This window comes from Hippoglossus stenolepis, chromosome 2 (genome assembly GCF_022539355.2).
Source record: "Hippoglossus stenolepis isolate QCI-W04-F060 chromosome 2, HSTE1.2, whole genome shotgun sequence".
Classification (NCBI taxonomy): domain Eukaryota; kingdom Metazoa; phylum Chordata; class Actinopteri; order Pleuronectiformes; family Pleuronectidae; genus Hippoglossus; species Hippoglossus stenolepis.
Genome location: NC_061484.1, coordinates 20,337,690 through 20,363,918, shown reverse-complemented (window position 1 = coordinate 20,363,918; position 26,229 = coordinate 20,337,690).

The window sequence follows — 26,229 nt, the reverse complement described above, 5'->3', positions numbered from 1 at the left end:
AGTTGTGCTGGTGTTAAGATGGCAACACTTGCCCCTCTAACCATCACTGAGTCAACAAATGAGCCCACACTAGGTACTATTGGAGGAGCTCCCAGTGGTTTCCCAAGTTCCTGCCAGAGCTGGTGGAGACACACACATACTTATGCACACACGCACTTGCCCAGACACACACACACACACACACACACACACACAAGTCCCAAGGACACTCATGCGGTTTCACATCTAGTCAACCACCCAAACAGAGCATTTTGGTCTTCCAGTTCCTTTTAACATCCATATCCACAAAGAGAGCACTGGCACAATATTAATAACACTTAATCATTTCCTCTGACCTAAATGATTTCTTTATGGTGCTGTGGAAACAGCAACCCGAGTCATGAATCGGGATTTAATCTGGCTGAAAGTCAGAACAGTCTTCAAACGAAAACACATGCATCCACAACACATATGAACACACACGCACACACACATGTGCAATGCCACATACAGTAGCCACATAATAAATAATAAAATATGCTCCTGACAGGCTGTGCATTTGAATTTTGACTGTGTTTTTCTCCTAGAATCTCAAACATGCATTATGAGTGAACCTTGCTTATACATATTGTATATCAATAATAAAAGTTGAACTTAGTGTAAATATTTCTGCATCCGAATTCTCAAGTATTATGCTCTGTTTTCGAATTCCATGCCACGGCTGCTTCCTTTAGTGAATTTTCAATTCATATCAGGATAAGCGTTCTGCTCTCAGGAGTACCATTAGAATAAAACAAGTATTTAGCTTCAAGGAAAAAGCCTTTGAAATGAAGCCCTCGCTATAATAGTAGAAGTAGCAATATATCTGAGAGGGAAGGACTTGTTATTTGTAGGAGCAGGCTGCGGCTATGAACAATCTCAGGTCAGACTTTACATACAGTGGCCTGTGTGTGTTTTGACCCCGTGTTTCCCATAACTCACAGTGCTCAGGTCATCCATAGCATTAAAAGTCCTTTTAGTACAGCTGAGTTAATAATTTCATTTTACATTCAAGAAAAATACGAGCATCCACACAGCTCAACTGTGGCTTGGCTGTAACTCTGTTTTCAAGGACGAAATAGCAGTCTGGGAAAGTGCTACGCTAGAGACGGGGAGAGGAAGGGAGACAGACGGGTGTGAATGGGAAAAAAGGAGGAGGGGGCAGTATTTTAATGCCTGTTGTCACCACGTAATGTCCTCAATACGACAAAATGCTGAACCAGAGAAACCGGAGAAGACTTTTATAAAATCCCCCCACCGCCTCCAACATATCTCTGGGATATTCCGAGAGCAAAACGTATAAATCTGGGTCTTTCCACATCCAAGTCCCTCTCCTGAACACTGAATTCACACACATAGACACACACAAACACACACCGAGACACACAACGTCCCACAGGACCCATGACTGCAGTTTGAATACACGCTGCACACTGGCGTGCCCTTGTTGGAGCCAGCCTCGAGTGGGTTATGCCGAGACTATAATAACATGCTCTCAGCAAGACAAGGTGTTGGTCCTCTTTAAACTTTCCTGTTACCAAGTTAAATTAGGAATCTCATGTCATCTTTACTACTGTGAGACTCAGCAGAATGAGTCGTACGTCAGAGGTATTTGCGGGCGGGTTTCAACTGGAGTATTTCTGATTATTGTTGAACACAGATGAGAGAGCCAGAGAATCCCATGGCCATTGTTTAGTTGGTTGTCTCCTCCATTTGCCAGTTGTATTCCGTAGCCACGCCATGATTTGTTTTGAATTTACTTTCTCTTCCCACAGCTTACATTTTCTCTCCATCTCTCATCTTGTTATGTGCTTGTGAATGAATGTGTGCGTCCTCATGGATTTTATTTATTTGTTTCGCTGAACCACAAGCCAGCGAGCTGAGGAGGAACCGTCACTTGGCGTAAACAGTCATGAAACACGAGGGAGCGGAGCGAGCGGGAAGAGAGAGAGAGAGAGAGAAAAAAATGTGTTGGAACAAAAGGAAGACAGAGGTGTAGCGTGTTTTTGGAAAGATTGCGACTCTTCTGCAGGGCCTGGGGGCACAGCGGCGGCAAACCTGGACGATTCCCCACCCAGAGCTTGTCGACAGGAATTTAATGTCGGCTGTAACGTCTGAACCGCACAGCAGGAAGAGGAGGAGGAGGAGGAGGAGGAGGGGATGGCGGGATAGGAAATACTCTCCCCACCTTCATGTCAAACACAAGTCTGTGTGTGACTGTGCTGTTGCTGCCAGCTGAGGGACACATTAAAATGCTCCCCTCCAGCCTCGTTCCCCCTCCTCAGGTCACGCTCACACACATACAGAGACATGATTGCACAAATATAAACACACTCTGTTTTATAAACTCGCTGACTGTTTGTTGCTTGCCCCCGAGGGTCGATTAGGTCGCAGAACAGGGCCTGTCCCCATATGGAGGCTTTTGGTCCCACGCCCAGTTTGATTTCCCTTCTGCGTCCCTGATTAAATCAAGCTGGACATTTCTGTGGAGGTGGGAGAGACGGGGGGGAGAGAACGAGAGGAGGGAGAGAGAAACTACTGCCAAACTCCAGGCAAGCATCCACGCACTGTTCCAGACAAGTCACACAAACTTGTCTTCCTCTCTCTCTCGCTCTATCTTTACCTCCTTTGTCTCAACCCTTTTATTTTCTCTGAGCTTTCCAGTTGAAAAAAAAAGGAATCGGTGTAGGCTCTACAGTTTACTATACGACTCCGAGAAGCAAAAATGTCATCTGTCGAAGGAGAGAATGGCAAAGTCTTAAAGAGGGACATAAATCCAAATTAAGTTGAAGGACGTGTTGAGAGGACTCAGTAGCTGCTAACACATTCATGGTCACCAAGCTGGGTGACGCAGCGGGGGTGCAAGAATGTGGGACAAAGTCTGCCAGCTGGCTAAGGACTGCAGGACGTTCAGCAAACTCTGCCGTCCACTCTAATGCACTGACTTTAGTGGCTTGTCATTTTAGGTGTTGAAGCCGAAAGACTTTTGCATATCAAAAACAAAGTTGTTTGTATTAATAATCGATGCAACGAAAGGTTTCCATCCTTCTAGCTTTGCCTCTCTCGTACAATCCATGTCGGTGAGTGATGAGTCAGAAAACTGTGTGTTTCTTGTGTGGATGTAGGAGACAACAACAAGCCGGGCTGGCATATAGTATTATGTGTCTCCCGATGATGACATCATGACACAGTGAGTAGGAGGTAAAGAGCAGAACAATAATCATTCATCCCCATCAACCTCTGGCTCTGTTACACAAACCCTCATTGATCTTCCTTCCCACTTTGTGACAGCCACACTGAAATAAAAAGCTAAGTGATTATGTTAATGTACACACACACACACACACACACACACACACACACACATACAGTGAAATATCTTATTCTTCGAATGCACAGATCAAGAGAAATGCATGCAAATGTTTACAGAATTACTTAATTTTGTAATTACAGGAATTTGCATTGTTACGTATGTGCATTTAAAAAAATGTATGTGTCTGAGCTTGCACAGATAAGATGAAACTCCAAACAGCCTCCATTGTCTGGCCTTTTTTTTTTGTACCCTGGAGGCTATAAACCAATTTACACACCAACTCCTTCCACCTACTCACATACAGCCCCATGATGTTTAAATTAAAGAGGGAAGGGGGTGGGGGTAGGAGTGGGGAGCAGTGTAAAAGAGAGAAAGAAAAAAAAGTTTCCTGAACATAGTAGAAAATTATTTTCTCTGGACAGTTTTAAGAGTCGACATCCTGTGCTGGAGTTCTCTAATCATCACCAGCGCAATTTACAATCAGAACACACAGCGAGCCAGTTCAGACCAGCTCATCTGTTGACTTTGGCCCCAGCTGAGCTCCGCGTCCTGCTCTGTATGAGTGTGTGTGTGTGTGTGTGTGTGTGTGTGTGTGTGTGTGTGTGTGTGTGTGTGTGTGTGTGTGTGTGTGTGTGTGTGTGTGTGTGTGTGTGTGTGTGTGTGTGTGTGTGTGTGTGTTGCCATTTGAGACTTGGGTGACTCGGCACCGGGCCCTGACAAGGGTGGGGTGAACCTCTGTGTGGCGGAGGCGACCGCACACATGCACATGTTCCCTCTCCCTTTCATATGCACATTTGCTCGCCGTTCTTTCCTGCACACGGGCGCACGCCATAAAACGTCCACAGAACATGGAAATGCACTTGAGCACACATGCGTGCATTAGTAAGATTTGGGCATAACGGAGCGCTTGATAAACACAGGTATGCACGCCACCAGGAGATTATTGCAACACACCCGGAGCCAAAAACACAATTATAGACAGATACAGTACCACAATTCACAAAACACACACACAGTTCTAGGCATTTACAAGCAGAAAAATAACTGCTCCCTCCCCATATCCATACTCATTCAATGCACGGCCCTTGTGTACGTCTGTGTGCAATGTGTGTGTCACACTCGGGACGCTCTCCCACCCACAGTTCCCTTGGCTGGCCTCCACCTAGCTCAAGCCCAGTGCGGTGCTGCTGCTGCCTCGCCGCAGGGCTGAACACAGCTCACTGTGTGTCTGCCCCCTCACAACCCCAGACTGTCCCGACCAATGTGCTTCTGATTAGGTGGCTTAATTACAGCTGTAAAAACAATGTTGATATAAGCCTCAAAATTGCAGTGTGTCAGATACTATTAGCCAACCTTGGACTCTAGCCATTGTTATCCAACTCCTCCAGCGACCCGGCCCCCACCTCCTCCCACCGCCTCATCTCTCTCTCTCACCCTCCCTCTGCCTCTTCCCATACTTTTCCCTCCCGCTTATGATTATTTTCCTCTCCCCTTCACATTTTCTTTCATGTCGCAAGTTGCAACACAGGCATATTTGTTGGAGGCCAAGTGGCTCGCAAACAAACAGCAGTCGCACGAAAATATCGACCTTGACCCGGTCACCAAAGCTTAAAAGAAGCAAAGAATAAAAAAAAACATCCAATTAATCTTATCAGGTGTAAACTGCACTTAATTTCTTTAATTGGCTTTTTTGGCCAGGGATGCTTGACCTTTGTTAGTGGTCTATGGTTGTTCAATATAAGGGCTCTGGCTCCAAAGCAGAGAAAGAGGATATTCTATCGGCAGTAAAGGCTTCCAGAGAGGGGAGGTCAGACAGTCTGGGACAGGACACAAGGCTGTGTGTTGGGCTCTTTGTGTTTCAGTGACAGTGACTAAGGAGTAGGAGCATGAGGTGTGCCAGAAGTCTGGTCCAGGGAAAACTCGGCAACACCGTTGAGTGGAGGCAAGGAAGAAAAGCAAAGTAAAAACCTCAAGTATGCAAATCCTGGGTGGTCCAATCTTTGGACTGCTATAAGAGAAAGTCCCCTTTTTTCATCCGTCTCCATCCTTGAGTCGGCTTCAACCTCCGCTCTCCTGAGAACCAGGTGTTGTGGATGAACGGCGGACATTCATCAGGCTCACTTACAGCTAATCAGCTGAGTTAAGACAAGAGGCAGTCGAGAGACCAACGGCAGTGCGCAGAATTTGACAAAAAGGCGGTGGTGCTAACCGAGGGACAAGCCAAGGGCGAGTTTCCAAAGCCTGCGGGCTTCCATGGTGGCCTGCCTTACCCGTGTGGCCTCTTCAGCAGCTGGCACTTCAAGGTTTCCCAAAAGTGTAATGCCAGGGCCCCAAATTCACATTGGTATGAAGAGGGAGACAGACCGAAACGAAAGCAAGGAAGCAAACTACCCAGGCCTGTATTGATTCTTGTGGACCAGGCAGGGTGTGTCTCTGCATTTCCCAGCCTTGAAAGGCCGTCTTGTCACTAAAGGTGGAGGCAATACAGTATGCCATCGTTTGAATAATTGATGACTGATTCCTAAGTAATCAGTGTCCTCACAAGACAATGCATTCTCTCTCTCCCTAGTGGAGAGAAAGAGCTCGGACTGTTTTTGTCCCGGTGCCTTTAGAAGCAAAAGGTAAAAGCTTTAATGCACTGAAGCCACTGGAAGTGCTGCCTCTGAAGGACTCCCCCTGGAATCAACTGGGATGGTGTGTCTCTCCTTACGAGGGGGCCTATCAGAGTGGCCTTCCAGTAAAGGGAGTGCGAGAGAGACAAAGTAGGGGAGGAAGATAGAGTCATTGAGTGAGGGAGTGTGTCAGAGCAGGAAGGCACGCGCATGCATTTAGATGTGTGAGTGCACAATCGTGTGTATCTGACATAAAACGTACACTAAGTGTAAAGTTTGTTTAGGTGGTGCGCATGAAAGTATTTGTGCAAGAATGTTTTCTTAAGTGCCTGTGTGTATGTGTGTGTGTCCTGGAATGTACAGCCCCTTCCTCTAAACAGGAAAGCAGTACAGTTAATAGCATCACCACCCTTTCCCCTCGCACAGAACGGTGGCGAGACCAGACGAACTGTAACCGTGGGCCAATCTGATCCTGTCCTGGACCCTTTTAATCTGACACAACGTTAGACTTCCAGAGTTCCGTCTTCAAAGCACCTGGCATGAGACAAAAATAAGGCCGCTGAAAAAGAAGTGGACATTTGAAGGACGGACAAGCCAATAACTCCACTAGCGCTTATCTAAACAATAGCAGGTAATTAGCGTGTCAGTGTGTTGTTTCTGCAGGAGAGCCGGGCCGTGAGGTTAGCACTGCTGTGTGTGTTGAGCTCTCCACTGGACCTGTGTGTATTTTGTATGGTCCTTCTAACACAAATACACGTCTATCCAGTCACACACACACACATACTGTTCTATTATCACCTCACAGAGCAACCCCAAGGGTCGCACAACACTGTGTCCTGAAAAGACACTAAGCGTGAAAAAACATGCAAGGCTTCGGCTCCGGGGACCCACACAAAGGCTACTATTACATGTAGTATAATCACTGTATTTGTCTGGTTTAAGCTCATGTGCACCAAAACAATATCATAGACTTCATGCTTTTACAAATCCCAGCAGAAACCCACTTTAGTAAAATCCCCTAGATTGAGTAACTCCTCTGTAGCCAATGATTCCCTTGTGGGTCGGGTTAGTGAAAGTCTCTTGTGCACGTGTAGCTCAGATAATGAAAAACAGTCATGAACTGAAAGCTGGAATCAAATCTTTGATACATTTTTCACATGACTCGTCTTGACTTTTATTATGTTTATAATTTTGTCTTGTATATCTGCTTGTGTAAAGACATTTAACATTTAAGAGTTTGGCTTCTTCAAAATAAGAGATGAAAAATATTGTTTTAGAGCTGCAACAATTACTCAAAAAATCAACTAATGAATTACAGAAAAATAATCAGCGTCTTCAGTTTTTCATGCAAATTTAAATTATTTGATGGTTCCAGTTTTTCAAATGTGAGTTTGCTGCTTTTCTTAACTTACAGTAAAAAACAAGTGTCATACTGTTGGTTGGACGAAGCAGGACACTGAGGGAAATTGTAATGAGCATTTTGCATCATGTTCTTTGCAAAACCAAAACAATAAATATACAGACAAATATAATTTGTTGCAGCCTTGTTTCGGTCTTTGTACCAAAACTCTCTCCTTACATCACAACTGTCTCACATTAGTCACCTGCTATGCTGTGTTTATTCCAGCTGTAAAATTATAATGCAGGGATTACTCCAAGAATACGGAAATAAACAGGGGGAAAAAGGAGGAAGTGTGGTAGAGGGATCACACAATCCAGCCACACACACACACACACACACCCAGAAAAAAAATGTGGCCGTGAAAGCCAAAATTTGGAGGCCTGTGGTACTGTAACGGAGAATTAGGCTTCTATTGATATGCTCTATACCTATGGGAGGTCAGCATGTAAATCATGGATAAAAATGTTTGGTGTGGAAATACCTGTGTAGTACATACTGTACGCATACAGTATATATTACTGCAGGAAGTTCTGTGACATCATGTTGTATTTCCAAAACATGATTTGAAGCGTCTGACATTGATTTGCATAATTGATCAAAGGCAACAAAATACCAAAGCATTTTGATGACGAGATTTTAAACTGTAATAAAACAGTGTGAGGCTGAACTATAACAATATTATCCTCATATCGCCCTTTAACCTTGTTGCCATTTCATGGCTCTGCTAAAAAAAACATAATAAAGATAATTCATTCATTGTTTCATTCATTAAACCAATGACACACCTGATTGGCATATATGAAATATTCAGTGGACTTTTTAATGCTTACTGCGCAATGGTGGAGTTGCTGCCACCGGTGTTTTTGGAAGTAGCACGTCTAATGAGGATGTTCCCTGTCTGTGCAATCAATGCAATTCTTAATGGGTTTTGTCATCAGTTATTTTGCTAATATATATTTGTCAAACACCGAGGACGACTCTCCGCTCTCTACTCGCCTCTCAGCTGCACATGCACACGTGCACACACTGACAGATGGGCACATTTCTCCAATCATCATGCTCGCATTGTTTTGAAAGATGAGGGTTGTGGTTGTTAAATATACACATATAGTGAATTGCATTACTAATCAAAACAATTAAATGAAAATAATTAGGTAGCCAGGTGGAGTTAAAGGAGTAGTCAGCCAGCGCTTACGGAAAACTGTACAATGCGAGTGAAATTTTCCAGCCCTAAATTTGTTTTTACATAATTTGTCGATATAACATCGGTTGTTTTTAAACAAACAAAACACGAATTCCGTGTCCCCGAGAAACCTGGGGCTGTGGTGAGGTAACTTACAGTATAAGAAAGTGCACACACAGTTACTTTTCGTCTCCTGAAATGTTTGTAGGAATGCAGTGAGATCATTTCAATATCAAAGGCACATGTTCACTTCATTTGCATTAACAGGGGAGGGTGGAAGCCCATTTGAAGCTAAGAGGAGGTCCTCATCCCAATCACTCAAGACAAGTTACTTGTGTAAAATCACATAATTAAGAAAGGCACAAATATCAAAACTTCTCAAAAATATCTGATTGTGATTTCTTTTTATCCCTTGAACACACGCCTTTCCTGTTTTCATTATGTTGTGACAGTAAAGTGAAACATTATTTAATATTTAGTGATGAAACGGGGGAGAAACTCTCTCCTCCAACTCCGGCTGCAGAGAGGAAATTGAGCAGACAGTGAGAGTCTCAGAGAAATATGCTGAAAGTGTCAGAGCTGCTGCTTGAGTATGGCAAAATTGCTTATTTTCAGATTCAGCCACATCAAGCACTTTTTTTTTTCTTCCTGGCTGTTTGTGGAAGCGCTTGCATATTCATGGCCCGCCTGTTTTGAGAACCTGTCACTGAGCCTGTTATATAGCGCTCGCTGCCTTTCTGCTCAGGATGGCTTCAGAGGCAAAAACACTCCATCAGGCTTAACACTGTCCAGCTGACACAGTCAGGCAGTAAAACTGACAGCCAATGGGAGTCTGGCCCGGCAAATGAACCGGACATAATAAACCGCTGACACAGGGGGTCACCTTCTGTCACCGCGTACGTATCCACACATTCGTACGCACACACAGAAAATCGCTATACACGCATCAAAATGGACAATCGGCCCTACAATTTATCGCGTTTAAATACCCATACATTCACACATACACCATCACTTGCATCCTCCCACTTCTCTCCTTTGGCTGGGTTAAATCCAGAGAAAACCCCAGCCTTGTATTTGACCTGCCTCCCACTTCAGCTGTAAAAGAGCGAGTGCAGGAAGGAGGAGCTGGTGAGCGCCGGGCTACCCACTTCTCAGACAAGAGCAACTATGGATTTATGACTTAAACTTGGCTAGTTATAAGGTCAATATCACATTGAAATGTATGGGAATAATTCCCCCTCTGCACGGACAGCTACCTTCATAAGTCTGAAGGATTAATAAAACAACGGGGTGAGTGTTTTTGCTGTTATGAAAGTTCTCATTGACAGCGTTTTCCCTCGTGGCTCAGTGAAACAGAAGAGGTGTTCGATGGGAGATTAATCAGCGTTGCTCACACTCAGGTCAGGAGCCCTTCATGTCGAAAGCAGCCACTGACAGCGTATATGTGCATATGCGTTTGTTTCTTTGCATCTAGCTATATATTTGACTTCCACTTGAAGATAGCATTGTGTAAGTGGCGTGTTTTATCAATCCAGCTCCCTCCTCCCACACTATATGACTGCTGTGTTCCCCCTCCTCCCAACCCTTCCCTCTGCTGCACAGCCTCTGTACATGGAGCGCTCGGCACAGTCCCCGTGGAATCTCCTGTGTCAGTACATTACCTTATAAGTGGAGGCATTGACTGTGGGGACTCTTTGATACACATTCACATACAGTACAAACACAATTGATCTTCAGCGGGGCATTGGGGGGGTGGGTGGCGGCGCTGAAGAAAGATCTACACAAGTGTAACAGATCACAGGCCTTTCGTGTGGAATAAGAACTGTATGTGCAGGAAGGAACAAAACGCTCTTTTGATAAGGATGTGACATGGAGCAATTTTTCCCTGGAGCCAGCCGCTAAGCGCTGAACACTATCAGCGATCTGGGAAAGGCTCAGAGCGCCACTGTAAAAATGTAATATTATCCTATCTGTGCAGCCTCACATCGAGCACAATGTGACTGGCTGACTTTCTCTTTCTTTTTGCATGAGCACATTTTCCCCCTCAGGGGTGCTAAAATAATGACTCCATCTTATGACAACATTTGCAGCTCAATTAAAAAAGTGTTTATGTAAATCTTCCCCTGTGTGGGCGCTGCCGGTTCAACCACGTTCACGGCAGTAGGAGGATGTTGTCATCTACTTGCCGCGAAGTGTCAGCGGCCTTAGGTTGTCATGACAATGCGCAGGGGTCACGCTTCAGCGCTGACTTTCCATCCGATCTCTGCACTTTGTTGGTCAGAGAAATTATTTACTTGTTTTATATTATTCAGACATGGGGGTAATAAAAAACATACAAAAATCAACGCGTGACTAATCGATTCCTCCTCCATTTACATTTAAAATTGTTGGAGAGAGGAGAGGTTGTTAAGATTCAAATAAATACTTTTTCTCAGATGTGGATGCAAGATCAGACACAGTCAATGATATGTTTGAAATAAAAATAAATGAATTGGAGTGTTTTCGCTCTCAGTGAGAGGGAGAGCCTTAATGAGAGTGATCACAGATGCCAAGACCAAACACTTCAAACAAAGAGAGCTTGTTCTTTCATACATGATGAGAGAAAAGAAAACTTTAAAGCTATTCTCTTTATAGAAAAACAAAACAAAGAGAGTGACAGAAAAGAGCGTCTGATGAGGAAAGTCCGAGCTGAACAATCACAACATATTTGCTATCTTTCTGGGAAAAGGTCATAATTGCATAATTGAGAGTGTAAAAGCAGAGGAATTTAGGAAATTACGGACAATAATTTGCTGTAATTACGGGTCTCCCCTCGCACTACTTACTCCGCAGCCTCACACTGCTTCATGCAACGCACACTATGTTCTAAATGCTTTAGCTGTTCACATTTAGATGAGTTGTGAATATAAACAAGTGAGTGAGTGAAAAGTCCTTCTTGGTCTATTTAAACCCTCCCCCGCAGGCAACAGTATTTACAAGGAAACGGTTATCATTTAGTCTCTGTTGCAGATCAAAATGTCAAGCTCCACAGAGAATCTGTGCAGTGCTGTTTGGGCCAAAAGTGCAGTTTTAGAGCCCCAGGATCAGAGAGAAAAAAATGATTTGCAAATGCCCAAATATGTCTAATTGACCTGAAATATAGCCTGTGTGCAGGAACTGTTTGAAATCAATACGGAGAGAAAAGAATATCCTTGAAGGAACATTTCACAGGATCAACCCTGCATGTGTTTCGCAGCGGCGTTGTGAAGTATGCAAGAATTATGAAAACAATCAAGAAGTCATAATAGGTCATGTGAATTAAGATTACAGTGGTTGCGGCCAATTAGGAGAGTGTGAGGAGCAGCTGCTTTTCACCTGGCAGCTCATGATAATCAGGAGTGTGAGTTTAGATTATATGAATATTCCGCAGACATAAAAGCCATTTGTGAGTGAATCCACACATAATTTATCCCCCCTGTATTTGTTTATTGTGTGTGTTTAGTGGGGTAAATCAATAGGCTGTATTCCCAGCCTTGATTGGATTCACAATTAGCTCTAGCGAGAGACTCCCTGACAGTGGGCATGTTAGATTCAGCACGGCCAACCGACCTGATTGTCTTTCCCTCACATCAACCGCTGCCTCCTCGCGATGCTGTCCTGTCCAGGTGCCTTGTGGGTAACGGCGAGGACTGAAGGGAAGTTCCTCCCGTGTGGCGGGCGGGCCGTGACAGCTCCGAGATGCTCTTTGACCTGAGAGGAAGGGAAAACAACATCAATGGTAATTCCCCTTCAAACACATTAACTGGGATGAACTGGGTCCCAGCGAGCCCCTCTGAGTGGACTCGCATTGATCGCAGAAATCCATGAATAAATTTAGCACTAATTGATTTTTTTTTTCCTCCTCAGAAAATAAATCTCTAATTCTGAGTAGAGGCGGTGAATGTTGTGGATTGTACAAGCACCTTCCCTGTTTTAAAAAGCAAAGGAAATTCACTCAGAGAACTCACTTAATAAAGCTGCAAACATTTTCAGAGTCCTCTCATTCTGCCTGAACCAGGAGACCTGTTGTTTTCAGTGAAGCCACAGGTTTCATCATCGTGTGACTCGAGGAGAGTCGATAAAAAAGTCCACCTTTATCTCAGCTGCTAAACAAACAAAGAGAATTCACTCTGTTCGGATTGCAGAAGCAACAAGCCCAGAAATTAACCCATTAGGTCCTGTGGATTTCAGCTACCTTTTAATTGCTTTCAGTGGGGATTGGAGCTATAGTTGGAGGGGAAATGGTGTCGCACATGCATTTACCAGAGCTCCCGATCCCTTCACCCTGGCAGTTAGAAGAGTGATACAGTCAATATAGGAAAAAACACTTATAAAAAGATTCCAAGCATTAAGTGTAAATACTGCACTGGGGTTGAAAAGTGAAAGACGATGAATATCACGAGGCTGACCTTATTTAAATTAATAAAGAAAAAAATCATTTCAGATAAGTGACCTTTTTTTTATATTTAGAAGCTCAAGAAAGCCGCCTTACTGTTTTTCTTTCCACCAGAACAAGAACAAAACCAAATGTTTCTATAAAAACAATTTCTTTTCATAATTGTGGAACCTTTTAAAAATTAAAAGACAAATGTCCAATCAAAAAAAGTGTAGTTCATCAAGTAATATTTTAAAGTAATTTAACATGTAGTGGTTTTTATGCAGATATTAGCATAGATCATACTATATAAAGCAGATTGGTAACACAGAGTTTGTCGTTCACAGTTTATTCAATAGATCAGACTGAAATTCAGGCAGATTTTTTTATACAGACGCAACGCGATTTTATTTTATATAAAAAATATGTTTTCCCCTTTGTTTTTAAAAATGTATTACTTAAGTCAAAATCTTTCTTCAGCAGAATAATAAAGCTTTATATACAGAACATGCTTTTATTCCATAATGTGATAAAAGAAACAAATCCAATTTTGTATTTGAATATAAATGTTTCATCTGTAATAGCACGTAACAATAATGATAAAAAAAAAATTGTATTTATAATATCAAATATCACTTTGTATATAATAACTGGATCATTATTATTGTTTATTTCAAGTAGTCAATTGAAATATTTAGAGCTCTTATTCTTAGTGAAGATTGAGGAGTCTTGATTTGGAAAGTTGTAGACCCAAGTATCATACTGCCACCTACTGGTTGAGATTCTTTTTCAAAAGATGTTCAATCAGTCAGAGTGCACTCAAATGAGTTCCTTATGATTAAAATTACTCAGGAATTCAGGACGGACAACTTCTATGACATCCACGGAAATTAAATATCACGTTTAGTTTTACATCAGATGATAGATAATATCCTCAGACATCTGCATCGACGAGGAGAGGGAATGTCCCACGGGTGCCCTCACTACACATCGTGTCCTTGGCCCTTGAAGGCACACGGAGCTGAAGATGTGGTTATGGTCTATCAAGACTCCCTTTACTGACAAACCCCAACTGCTCAGTCGTGCAAAAGAGGAAAAAAAGTGTTCCTGAAATGTTCTTTTGTTTGATGGATGGGTTGCACATATAATAGCTGGGCAATACCTCTGCAAATAAACCAGAGTTTACACTGCCGTGCGTTCGGAACATTTGGGACGCCCCGGAGACCGGATCAAAAGCCTTGTGCGTCCTTGGACTCTATCTGTGCCAAACATGCTCGAGCACAGCACATTTCAGCGATCATCATCTGCACTGGCTGCGTTTGTTAGTCATCAGCTATTTCTGCTTAATTCGTTACAGTCATATTCCTGCATGTTTTCGTCATGGTAACAGCAGGGCAGAGAGCGGTGCGGCTACGCAATACAGTAAATCCATTTACGAGCTTATTATCCCACAACAGAATTATATCTTAGGCTAAGTGGAAACATGAATGTGATGTTGACAATCAAGTGTTGGACTGATTGATCTCTCCTGCAGTTTTCTCCGTGACACATCCGACTGAACAGCACATCAGCTCCACTCTCATCTGCGCTGTATACGATGGGGGCTGTTCCACAACACAATCCACATTACTTGGGCTTTGTTTGGAGAGAGCCAGCCAACTACATAACCTTAATTAGTCAAGCTGTATTCATTCAAGTGATTACAATGCGCCGCACAGTAGTGAAGAGAAGCATCTGTCACTTAAACTCAAATGATTTCTCAATCTTTTCCGTTCGGTGGTTGGAATTTATTAGACCAAAAAAAAAAAAGTCTTATCTTAAAGCAGACTGTCTTTTTGTTTATAGTCAAATAATTGTTTAGTCTAAAAAATAGTAAAATAAAAACTTCTATGATAAAATATGAAATCGCTTGTTTTGTCCTACAAGACCTACACCCCTTATTATTTACAATGATATATAACAGAGAAATGTAGCAAATCGTCCCACTTGAGAAGCTTGTAACAGTAAATATTTAGAACTCTTCATTGATCAACATTTATTTTTTGTTTATTAAGTAATTGATTAATTAAGCACTAGTCTGCTTCACTATTTTCTTATGTTTTAAGTCCATTAAAACTGCAAAGGGCAAAGAGTATTTTTAGTACTAGGTTGATTCTGCCATGGGAAACGTAGTGGACAAAGTGAGGTTTATCTGGGATCGCTTTCCTCCCAGGTTCTTGAGCTTCATGGTGTTTGCCATTTCTAAATCTCCCCAAAGCTATGCATCTGCTGCGCTCCACATGCGCAACTGGAGAGAGAGGCAAGATGTCACTTCTGTGAACTAGCCGCGGTGGACAGGAGGGAGAATGACGCAATCCTCAGAGCAGTGGTCTGGGTGGTGAAGCTGGGGCCTTGCGAGGGGCAGGTTGCAGGGATCGCCCGCGCCTCGGCAGATGTGCCTTGGTGTCATTCCACATCCGCAGCGGAATGAATCACCCAACAGATGTTTAACGTCAAGGCCAGGCTGTCACGCCAGCCAAACACACACACACACACGGATACACCAGCCATGCAAAGACATGCACACACACACAAAGTACAATTTATTACTACATTGGGAAGATTGGCTCCACAAGGGGTCAGGCCAATGGTCACCTTGATGTGACTTTGACCAAAAATAACAAAATAGATTTACTCAACCTACACATAAGTTTTTTTTTAAATACACTCAACACTGAGTGAAACTCGCTGACTAATGAAATGTTTCTACAGCATCATATATCTTCAGACTCTTTTTGATCTCTTGCTCGTACCATCTGACAACAACCTGTCAATATTGATAGACAGAAGGTGCTTTTCTTCAAGGGACATTTCATAAATATGTTTTTTGTCAAAACTTGTTTCCACCCAAAAAAAACAAACCTGTGTTCTTGCCACAGATGTAATTTTTATCACCTCGTTGTTTCTGGGTTTGTTTTGAGGTAAAGATGACGAAATGCAACGCTATTACAATAAAACTATCAATGCCGTAAAACAGATGTGTTCCACCTTTGTAAAGTCACACTGCCGTGCACAACACAACACATTTCCGCATGCAAGATTTTAATGTCAAAGGGGAAATAATCATTAAACAACAACAAAAATTACACTTAACTCAAATCCAATTTTTTTTTTTTCTTCCCCCGACACAGGTCCTGTCATTTAAGGTGAAAGAAAACCTCGAGAATTTGTCTGATCTTCCCACAGAATAAATGATTTTGTGTGGCGTGGACGTTTTATTTTATTTTTCTTTAACCTGTGCCTTGGTACCAGGAACACTGAGAATCACTGTGTTAGACAAGAGCAATTGAAGGTAAGGAGCTTTTAAGAAAGAGTTGCTGGATCTTTGAGAACATTCTTGAGGCCCTTTCCCCCTCTTTTAGAGAAACCCAGGCAGATAAAAGGAAACACTCGGGTGGATTAAAGTGTTCAGAATGTATCAGCATCAAACCACTAGAGTTTTTGCCCTCTACATTTTTCAAACACAGTCAATAGATCTAAATATTTTACTGTGCCCTGGCCGATTTATTGTTTGATGTTTAAAAACTTGTGCGGAATGAAAGAAAATTCATTAAAGAAGAAGGCCCCAGAACGAGGCCCTGCGATCAGCTTTGAAAGTCTAGTTTAACTGGGATATTGATCATTCTCTTTCTTCTGTGACAAAGGCCACCAGGGACGCTGGAGGTGTCGGTGGATGAAGGCGCGCTGCCAATAACACAAGACGTGTGTGTGTATACACTGTAGGTGAGGCTGGGAATTACACTACTGACACTGGCAAAAAAAAAAATCCAATAACTCAAAAATGACCAAACAAACATCACATTCTTGATTTCTTGCCGGTCAAAAGAATATGCAGTGTGCATTCTGGTTTGGATGCAGCAGCGTGGACATGAGGGGGTTTGGATTTTTGGAATGCATGACAGATTCATGAAGTTAATTATCTAGCTTCGTGGGGGGGCCTCTCCAAATAGAAGGTGTTTCTCTATTTCATTGAGCATCCATGAAGTCATATGAGACTTCTGTGATAGTAGGAATCCCCAGTGTTAATCACAAGCTGTCACGTGTCCTGTCACGATGGAGAAAGAGCTGTTTACTTATTGAGTACGGACTGTTTTGGGGAAGAAGTTCTATCTTGAGGTGGATTTTCCTATCTAGTCACCAAGTAACTGTAAGTCCGAGGATAAACTTTAAGACATTCTGTGCTGCAGGTGTAACTTTACCAAACATGGCTTGAAAATGATCAGCTCACTTTGCAAGCCCGACACAAACATAACAAGTGGGATTGAAGTGATTGCAGCAAATTGTTTTCTCAACAAGCTAACGACACAATTGATATTTTGGGACGATATGGAGTTAACGTGCAATTTGAAGCAGCGTGGGATGATGGGAGTCGTCTTCGCCAAATCCTGTGCAGGATGAGGTAATGTATTAAAGCTTTATTCACGCTACACAGCAAACGGTAACTCATAACTCATTATGAGTTACCAATGCTAACACTAGTTCGTTTTTTTAAATCTACATTGTTTCCCCCAGAAGTTATAGCAGAGACACGCAAAGCCACTTATAAAACAGATATGACGCAATTAAAATGCAACCAAAATGAAACGTTCCATTAACTTGAATAAAACTGGGGATTTACCCTGGGTTTCTAACATCGCTGAAGATATACGCAATATGACACAAACAAACAAAGACATTATATCTTTAAGGACACAGCAGCCGTCTTATCCTTGTCATGAGTTATTCAAGCTTTAAACTGCCATCCACAATAACTCCTACATTTCTGGCAACTTCCTTAATATCAGCTGACGGACTAACCACAGCAATTAAACATTTATGAAGTGTAAAAATGTATTTTGCCTGACCTGCAAAAAAAAAAAAAACAGACAAGGAAGACTTGACAGCTGTAAGCAACACTTTGGAGATGGCGGGATATGTAGAAACTCTGTGACAGAAACACATACAACCTTTGCAACTTGTTGAATCTGTGGAATTGCATATTCGGTATCAATGGGCAACATCTAAAAGTATGATTACATAGAAAAGCTGCAGTATCCATAACATCTTCACACAAAATGTTTTGTGTGAAGATATTAATAATGTATTGTAAGTACAATGAATAACAAATTGAGTTTGTTCTTTCCTCATCTATCCCGCAGGCCTGCTCACAGGGGTGATTAGGCCGTTTCCCTTTGACACTTAAATATAGTGTGGACCTGCAGCATCTCGCACCCATTTCACTTCAATCATTATTCAAGATTAAACTTTAAAAGGGAAGAAAAACATTCTTCATAATGATGATTTGACTTTTGGCCACGTTGGCTCTCACTCACTGTAGATAGCTGCGGCTGCCTTTGGAAACACTGACGAGAGCCGACCAGAAAGGGCAGAGCAGCAGCTACCTCCGATGAACCTCTCAACCACATCCACCAGTTCACAGAAATCAAAACACCTGGAGCTAAACATTCATGACTGAACCTCCAGGACCAAGCAAATGGCAGCATGTGGTCGATCACAAGCTCCACTACACAGAGACAGGGACCGCCTTTCACACGCATTCACACTGATGAATGCGACTCTTTCATTTTGCAAATTTTGCTTTAAGAAGAGATGTTTGCAGATATACTGTGCGTAAAATCAGACGCCATTATATACACAGGATTATTCTTCCACATGGTAATTTCTTTTATCAATGTGAGGGCATAAACCAACAATTGATCAACAAATTGTTGTTTTTCTGTCACAAATCCTTGGTTATATGTTCTCCCTTTAATTGATAAAGATGTATATAAAAAGTGATTTTGTTTGCACCTCATTTGGCACAAAATTACCTTCTTTTTTTAAACCTGAGGACTCTGAATCAGCTTTTGGCACAGCTGCATCCATGCAACATAACCAGTCTAAATAAAAATCCACCTCCTCTCTTCTAAGAATCAGTCACTGATTTACTTCTGATCTCTTTTCCTGCTGCTGTCACAGCTCCAACCAAGACGCTTTGTTGTGTTTCAGTGAGACAACTGCTTTCACACACTTCCCTCAATCTGACCTGAACTAAACGAATGATGGTCACTTAATGTACAGACTTCTCAGCTCTGTTTTGCTGACCTTTGCGTTCAGCTGTGTCCAACTCAATCCCACACTCTGTTTTCCCTCCCGTCTCCCTGAATATCTGTCCCTTCCTCTGCCTTATCTGCCATGAAGTCATTGAGTGGAATTACCATTCTGCAGCTGGATAAGAAGCAGTCGGTAACATGGAGTAAATAAATATACTGGCCAGAGGTGAAACAGTTCCTTACATTCACATGCAGGGAGGCATCTGGGCCATCAACTCCCAGGACCGAGTCAAACTGCTTCTCATTGAGGATGCATGGGTTCTTCCATGGCTTGTGTGGAAACTAAAGAGAGGAGATAGAGGACTGTCAGTATCTCTGTGGTCAGTAACGTGTTTGTCCCAGCAAAATCAAATACTTCAAAACATATGAAATATGGCATTGAATCTAAATGATATCATGAAGTACTGAGCTGCTGATAAATCTGGTGCAGCCTAAAGAAGAAAAAAAAAAGAATTATCCAAACCCCACTGCTGCAAGTGTACGTTTTTTAACCTTTAAGTTACAGTTTACTCGTCCTTAGGAAACAGGAAACAGGAAACAAACAGCTTTCGTGGTCAATGTCTTTTTCAAGTGGGGAAATATGCCAGACGATGCTCTGCAATTGACTGAGGTGTAGTTTGTCTGAAATCGGTGGGAAGGGGGTCACTGATTACATTGTTTTCCATGAAAACATACATCATAAAATATATAAATTTGATCAAGAACATATGAACAAATTAAGCCCTGCACAGTTGCAATTTGAATCATTTACTGTGATCCCCTCTGTTTTTATCACATAAAACTTGCAGTTTGGTTTGTACTGAATATCTTTCCATGTCCTCAGTGCATTGGGGAATGCCTACCAGCATTCTGTCCTTCTTTCCAAGTGTGCACCTCTCCTTTGAAAAGACACACAGGACACAGCAGGAGGGGAGGTGTGATGCTGTCTCTTTTTATTGACTGACACAGCTGATGAGGGCCCATCCTGCACTTTGGCAGGAGGGTAGGCAAGCATGCGGAGGTGGCGCCCACCAGGGTGCAAGGAGGGGACGATGTGGTCGTCCTTCATAGATATTCCATGCGTGGCTTTACCCTCAGCTGCCCTGTCAAGGTCTGTGTATGCCCCTCTGAGGGAGCTGAGACAGGGTCATGGATGACACCTGCCTCCATGCCAGACGTGACAGCACAGCTGGGCCGCTTAATGACAGAGGGGCCAGGCCCAGCACACACCTGCCCGTCCTGGGCAGGGCAGGCGACCTCACGGGGAGGAAGAGGAGCCGCTGCCACGTTCGATGGGCAGATGTTCTGGAGAGGAGACAGCAGAGACAGCTGCACTACAGGGACCCCTCCGCTTCTCTCCTCTCCCCAGTAATTGAAAATCATGTAAAAGGTCAATTGTGTGATACTGGCTGTCCCTCTCTGCAAGTTGTACCTTTCAGCCAGAACATGACAAAAACAACCCTGACTGGTTAACAGCGTTTGCTTAAATTGGCTCTTATTTAGCTATGGATGTGGACATAATGACGATATCTGTAAACATTTCCAGTGAAGAAATCTGCATATGCAAAGAGGTTCAGGCCATCTGTTGGAGGCCACGGACAGGGATCCCAGAGAGAAACCTAATCATTGGGTACATTACGCTGACACTGTTATGACATTTGGACTCCAGACGAAAGCGGTTGGAAATAACACTAATTCCAAACTCTATCAGCTTGGCTGGATAGCAGGCCGAGCAGCCTCTGAGAAAAGAGTGTGCTCTGGTACAGAGGGTCAGTGGCTGTCCTGAATACCGACGGAGAGTGACCCTCCCTCTGGGTTTCACTCTGATGAGAAGTGGCAAGGCTCTAACCTCCACAGGATTGCTCTCTGTTTGTGGTTGTCTTAAACAGAACCAGCTACGGAGCTGTCACACATCATCAGCCTCCCTGGAATTCAGCAGAGATTTATGGACCTTCATAGACAGAGCAACAATCAAAACAGACAATGACGACTCATCAGGTAACACAAAACAGGGGAAACGAAATAAACCGGCCACTCGGTTTGGTTGTTGATTTTCAAGTTACGAGAATTTTGGCAACATGTACGAGAGCTTTTTTTCTCACTTGACCTAGATAAATGTGAGTTTTAGGGGAACTGAAAAAGATACAAAAGCTTTAGATGCTCAGATTGTGAAATACCGAATTTAAAGCGAGCGTGTTAGTGTTTGATATAAAAGTGACATCTCATTGCATATTTATTTCAAGAATTTGGAAGTTTGAAAAAGTTGTTGCTTTTAATGAGGAACATGTAAGGGCTCACCCACAAACATGTGGTTTTGGGAGAGCTATTTAAAATCTGGTGCTGTGACTTGAGTACCAGCACAAACAGGAAGGAAACAATATATTCCATAAACTCCCCCAAATGAGAGCGTTATCAATAACACTTGTGTCTGCAGGAAAAACAAACTGAAGCTCTTCAGAATGCATGTTTCTGGTTTGACTGACCGTAGCCCTCCACCAATAACAATGTTACCCGCAATCACGATCCAAACCGCACTCCCTTGGCACGGCACGCTTTCACAAATTATGTTTTGATTGTGACCAAATGCAACAGCTTCCTGTCTGGTGATGTTTTCTCTTGCTGTCGGTTGTATTATCTTCAACCGAATGCGACGAGGTTGCTGTTTTTCAGCAACAAGGACATTTGGTAACATATCAAAAGTGCCGGACGCTGCTGATGACAAACTCCAACATGTATCCTCATCAAGGAAACAATGACTGTATCCAGACTCTTTCAAACACATGAAGAGTTGTGTTCATTTAACCCAATGAAAATCAAGATGTTGTTGTTCCATCGTGGATTTTGCTCCTAATTGATTCTCGTGTCTAGAAAACAAATACCCAACAGTCATTTCTAATCACGACCAAAACCACTGGGCCTCTCAATTTAAACGTATGAGTAAGTGATTGTTTGTGTGTGCAGGCCACTTGTATGAGAGCGTAACTGTGCAACGGCATGTGTGTAACACACCACAATGCACATTTCAAAGGCAAGACAGCTCCTGGGCTTGCTGAACTTTTGCTTGTTATCAGGAGCTGAGAGTGAAATGGAGAGAATTGATCTTTTGTCTACTGGAGGTGCACTCCCTTGGGCTGCGCCGCTCGCTTGCTCACTCGCTTGGCTGCCATGCAGAGGGCTCTCTTTCTCATCCTCCCCGCAGCACCATCCCCTCTTCTCCCCCCCCCCTCCGCTCGTTCACTCACTCACTTGCTCTCTCCCTCTCCCTCTCCTCTCTCTCTCTCTCTCTCTCTCTCTCTCTCTCCTCCCGTCTCTGCATGGCGGCTGCCTCTCCTCCAGCTGACACTTGTCCTGCCGTTACTGGGAGAGATGTGTGCTGAGCTGCTGACACCAGGATTGATCTTCCTCCTTTTCCCCATAAGCTCCATATCAAGCTCCTGGAGACTCTGGAGGAGACAAAGAATGGGTGGAGGGATGAGGGGGGAGAGGTGGGGGTCGGGAAGCGGCCGGAGTGGAAGGGAGAAGAGGGAGAATATTGTCAACTCACATCACCTCTTCAAACTAACAACGTTTGGTGCAGCAAAGAAACGGAGACAACACAAAGTTGACAGTTTTATTGGTGGTGGTAGAAGGAAGTTCACTCTTTTTTGCTGAATTATTGCTCCCAGTGACACCACAACACAAGCAGAGAGATTTCTTCAAGCCACCAGCAGCAGCTACGTTTCATCAATAATTTGCAGATGCTCTACTATTTATTTTATTACTTTCAGGGTTGTTTCGTTAGTTTAAATTTAACTTATTTGGTATTGATTTCTTCTTATGGTAAATGTTCATTATCTTAATGAAATCTTTTAATTAGGCAGAAAAAAAACTAATGTCTAACTAAACTGTAACTTGTTAAGTCTTTAGCATAATGGGCATAATAACCAGTGAAGCTTTTAATAGTAATTTAATAGTCTTCCAGCTTTACTGCTGGAAGGTCGTGTGTCTGGTGCGTACACAGATCATGTGCATCAGAATCAGACTCAGCAGGTTTACACATACAAGGAATTTGCTGTGGTGCATTTGTGCAAGTATAAATATAAAAAGTATGAAACATATAAAAATAGGAAACATAATTAAATTAAAAAAAAATACTAAAAGCACCAGGGGAGGGATTTTGCAATAGTTGTAAGTAAACACTAGAGACTGGATTGTGCAAAGTACAGTTAGTCCATTATTTACTGTAAGTGGAACAAAACAAATAAAAGCTTTTAAGTGTAAGTAAAACATAGTTCAACTCACATTATGAAATATGAAGGTCCCGACACAACCATAGAAAGAAACACTGGCCAATCAAGTATATGAACAGATTGTATCTGTGACAGTATCACTTCCAATTTTGAAGAGCTGTAATTCATTTTAAATGCACAAAGATGAGCCCTACACATCACTCCTCTCAGTATAGTACTTAATGCAATGTTCACAAAAAAATTATGAATTCTGTACATATTTAATATTTGAGAGGTAACTGCAGCTGTAGACTCTCTTAGTCTCACATAGCCAAACATAGTCTACATCCAGTGAGTCTGGTTTTGCTGCTGCGATCCTTGATTTCTGTGTTGTTTTTGTTCTTTGGACTGATGATGAAATCCATGTATAATGAACTGTGATATAAACTAAATAGTTGACATAATGTTGATTATGCTTGAAAGCACAGCAGCTGCTCATAGAAACAGATTTGACCCAATTTGAGTAAAGGTTGAGTAAGGTTGCTCTCAGATTTATGATACGAGGGAAATAAAAAACTTAGCATATATCCACCAAGGCACGAACTAACAACTACAATTACTTTAATGTTATTCTTATATAAAAGTTTTCCAATGTTTTTGCCTCCATCTGCATCTTTCATCAAAACACAGATCACATCAAAACAACTACAATGTCACTCAGTGAAGTGCATCCAACAGTCCCACTGAATTCAATCAAACGGCACTCACTTGCACACTCATGGATATCAGTTCTCTAAATAGCCTGACTTTTTCACATCAAGATTCATGAATTATTCTCTGGGAAAACTGGGGAAATGTTGAAAAACGCCCTGTCTTGCAATGTTAAAAAAGTGAAACAAATCCTGTGTTCCTCCCTAACCTATAACACATCCTTCCACCAAGTTTTGTGGAAATCCGTTCCATGCTTTCCCTGTAATCTGTCTAAAAAAAACAAGCAAACATACAACCAACAAATTAATTGACAGGGGTGAAAACAAAACCTCCTTGACGGTGGTAACAAAAGAGGCTACAAGAAACGTAGGTCTCATATTTAGACTGAAAGTAAAACCTGAGCGGTCACGAATAACCGGATCAAACATAAGAACACTTTCATCTGGAGTGGTTCTCAGTCAGAGAGGGAAAGATGTGCTCTGGGTGGCTCTTGAGGACGTCTATTGTGATCGTATGAGTGCAGGCATCTGAGTGAATTTGACTGGGGATCTTTACAGTTATTACTGTGTGTTATTGGCATCGTGAGGGGAGCAGACCTGGGAGGAAGGGTTAAGGGTGGAGGGAGGGGGCATATTGGGGGGTGTCTAGCAGCAAACGTGATAATTTGTCGGTTAGCCAATTTCAAGAGGCCGGATGGCCCGATACCCTTGGTAAGCATCCAAGAGCCGAGCGGAGCGGGGAAGAGCTGTGCAGGAGGAAGATGAATCAAGTTTAATAACAAAGGCTTCTAATTGCCCCCCCACAACCCTGCAACCCCCCCACCCAGCCCAAAGCTGAACTCTAATTACAGTCAGAACACAGAGCACTGTCGCCCAATATTAAGTTGTTGAAAAGCAGGCCGAGATGATCGATAAATACTTTCGCTGTGGAGCGGGGGAGAGAGAAAGGAGAGAATGAAAAAAGTAAGATGCCCCTTCCATTCAGTGGGAACCGGCAGCACCCAAAGCCCTCCTGGCTCATGAGAACGCCGCTGAGACTGTCCAAGAATGATTGCAGAGCAATAATCCAAAGCGCACCTCCCCAACACCCCCGTACAAACACACACTCACTCAGATGCACAAACACACACACACACACACACACTCATGTGAGCCCCACCTTCCCCATAGGCTGCCTGAGCACCCGTGCGTCTGAGAGGAAAGGTGAACACGGTCACCCTAATTACAGGGGCCCCAGCTCTCTCACACACCAACACACACTCACCAGGCATAACTAAAGACAGGCCAATTAGGGCGAGAGGGAGATAAGGGAAGTTTTATTTGTATACTAATTAAGCCCCTGATGAAATTCAAAAGGGAGGTGGTGAAGGGGATTGGGGGAGGGAGCGGACGGGTAATTGTGTGTTTGAGAAAAGGTTGCTGTAGGTACGTTTATCTGAGAAGCACAGCCTTGAGATAGTTGCCCCCTAATCCCGTGCTGAGCCCCGGCACTGCACTGCAAGGTCTCTCATAATTTGATCTGTTACATAGGAAATGGCAGGCTCTGAAAGCAAGATCATCAGCAGCGTTTATTGTCGGTTTGATCCACATTTCAGCTAAACACAAAAAGAAGTTATCATGCTGAAGAGACTGCCATCGCTATTGTTCTAGTTTATTATAAAATATAATGAAAATGAGTTGATGGATGAATGTAGCTTTAAGAATAATTAGCTGTTTGCGTGCAGATAAGCCGTTTTTGAATCTGACAACTGAAGTTTAAGTGGTTAAAAGTTTCTTATTCTGACAGCAGTAAGAGCACTGGACAAACAATCATTGTCCCAATAAAATATTCCAGGGAGCCGTCATGTACAATATTAGGATGCTGTATGTTCCCCTGAAAGGAATGCAGCCATTGTTCAGATTATTGTTATCATTATCTGCTTTGACATGTAAAATAATTCAAAAATTATATTATATTATATCATTTGTTGTCCGTCTTTGTCGTGTACAAAAATAAAGCTGAATATCGTGGAGTTTTGGACTTACAGTTGTTTTACAGGCTGATAGTGGTAGTCATATTGCTAATATTCAATCTTTAATATCAATCAGATAAACACATACAACTGGCACTCGTAACAAGAAAGGAAATAAAGTTACCAACCGGAGTTGTCAAATTCAGGCTTTTCATACAGTCAACAATGATAAATAATATAAATACAGCAACCATCACCATCACAATAAATAGAACTTGGTCTTCACGATCATCTGGTTATATTAAAGGTCTGATTTATTTACTGT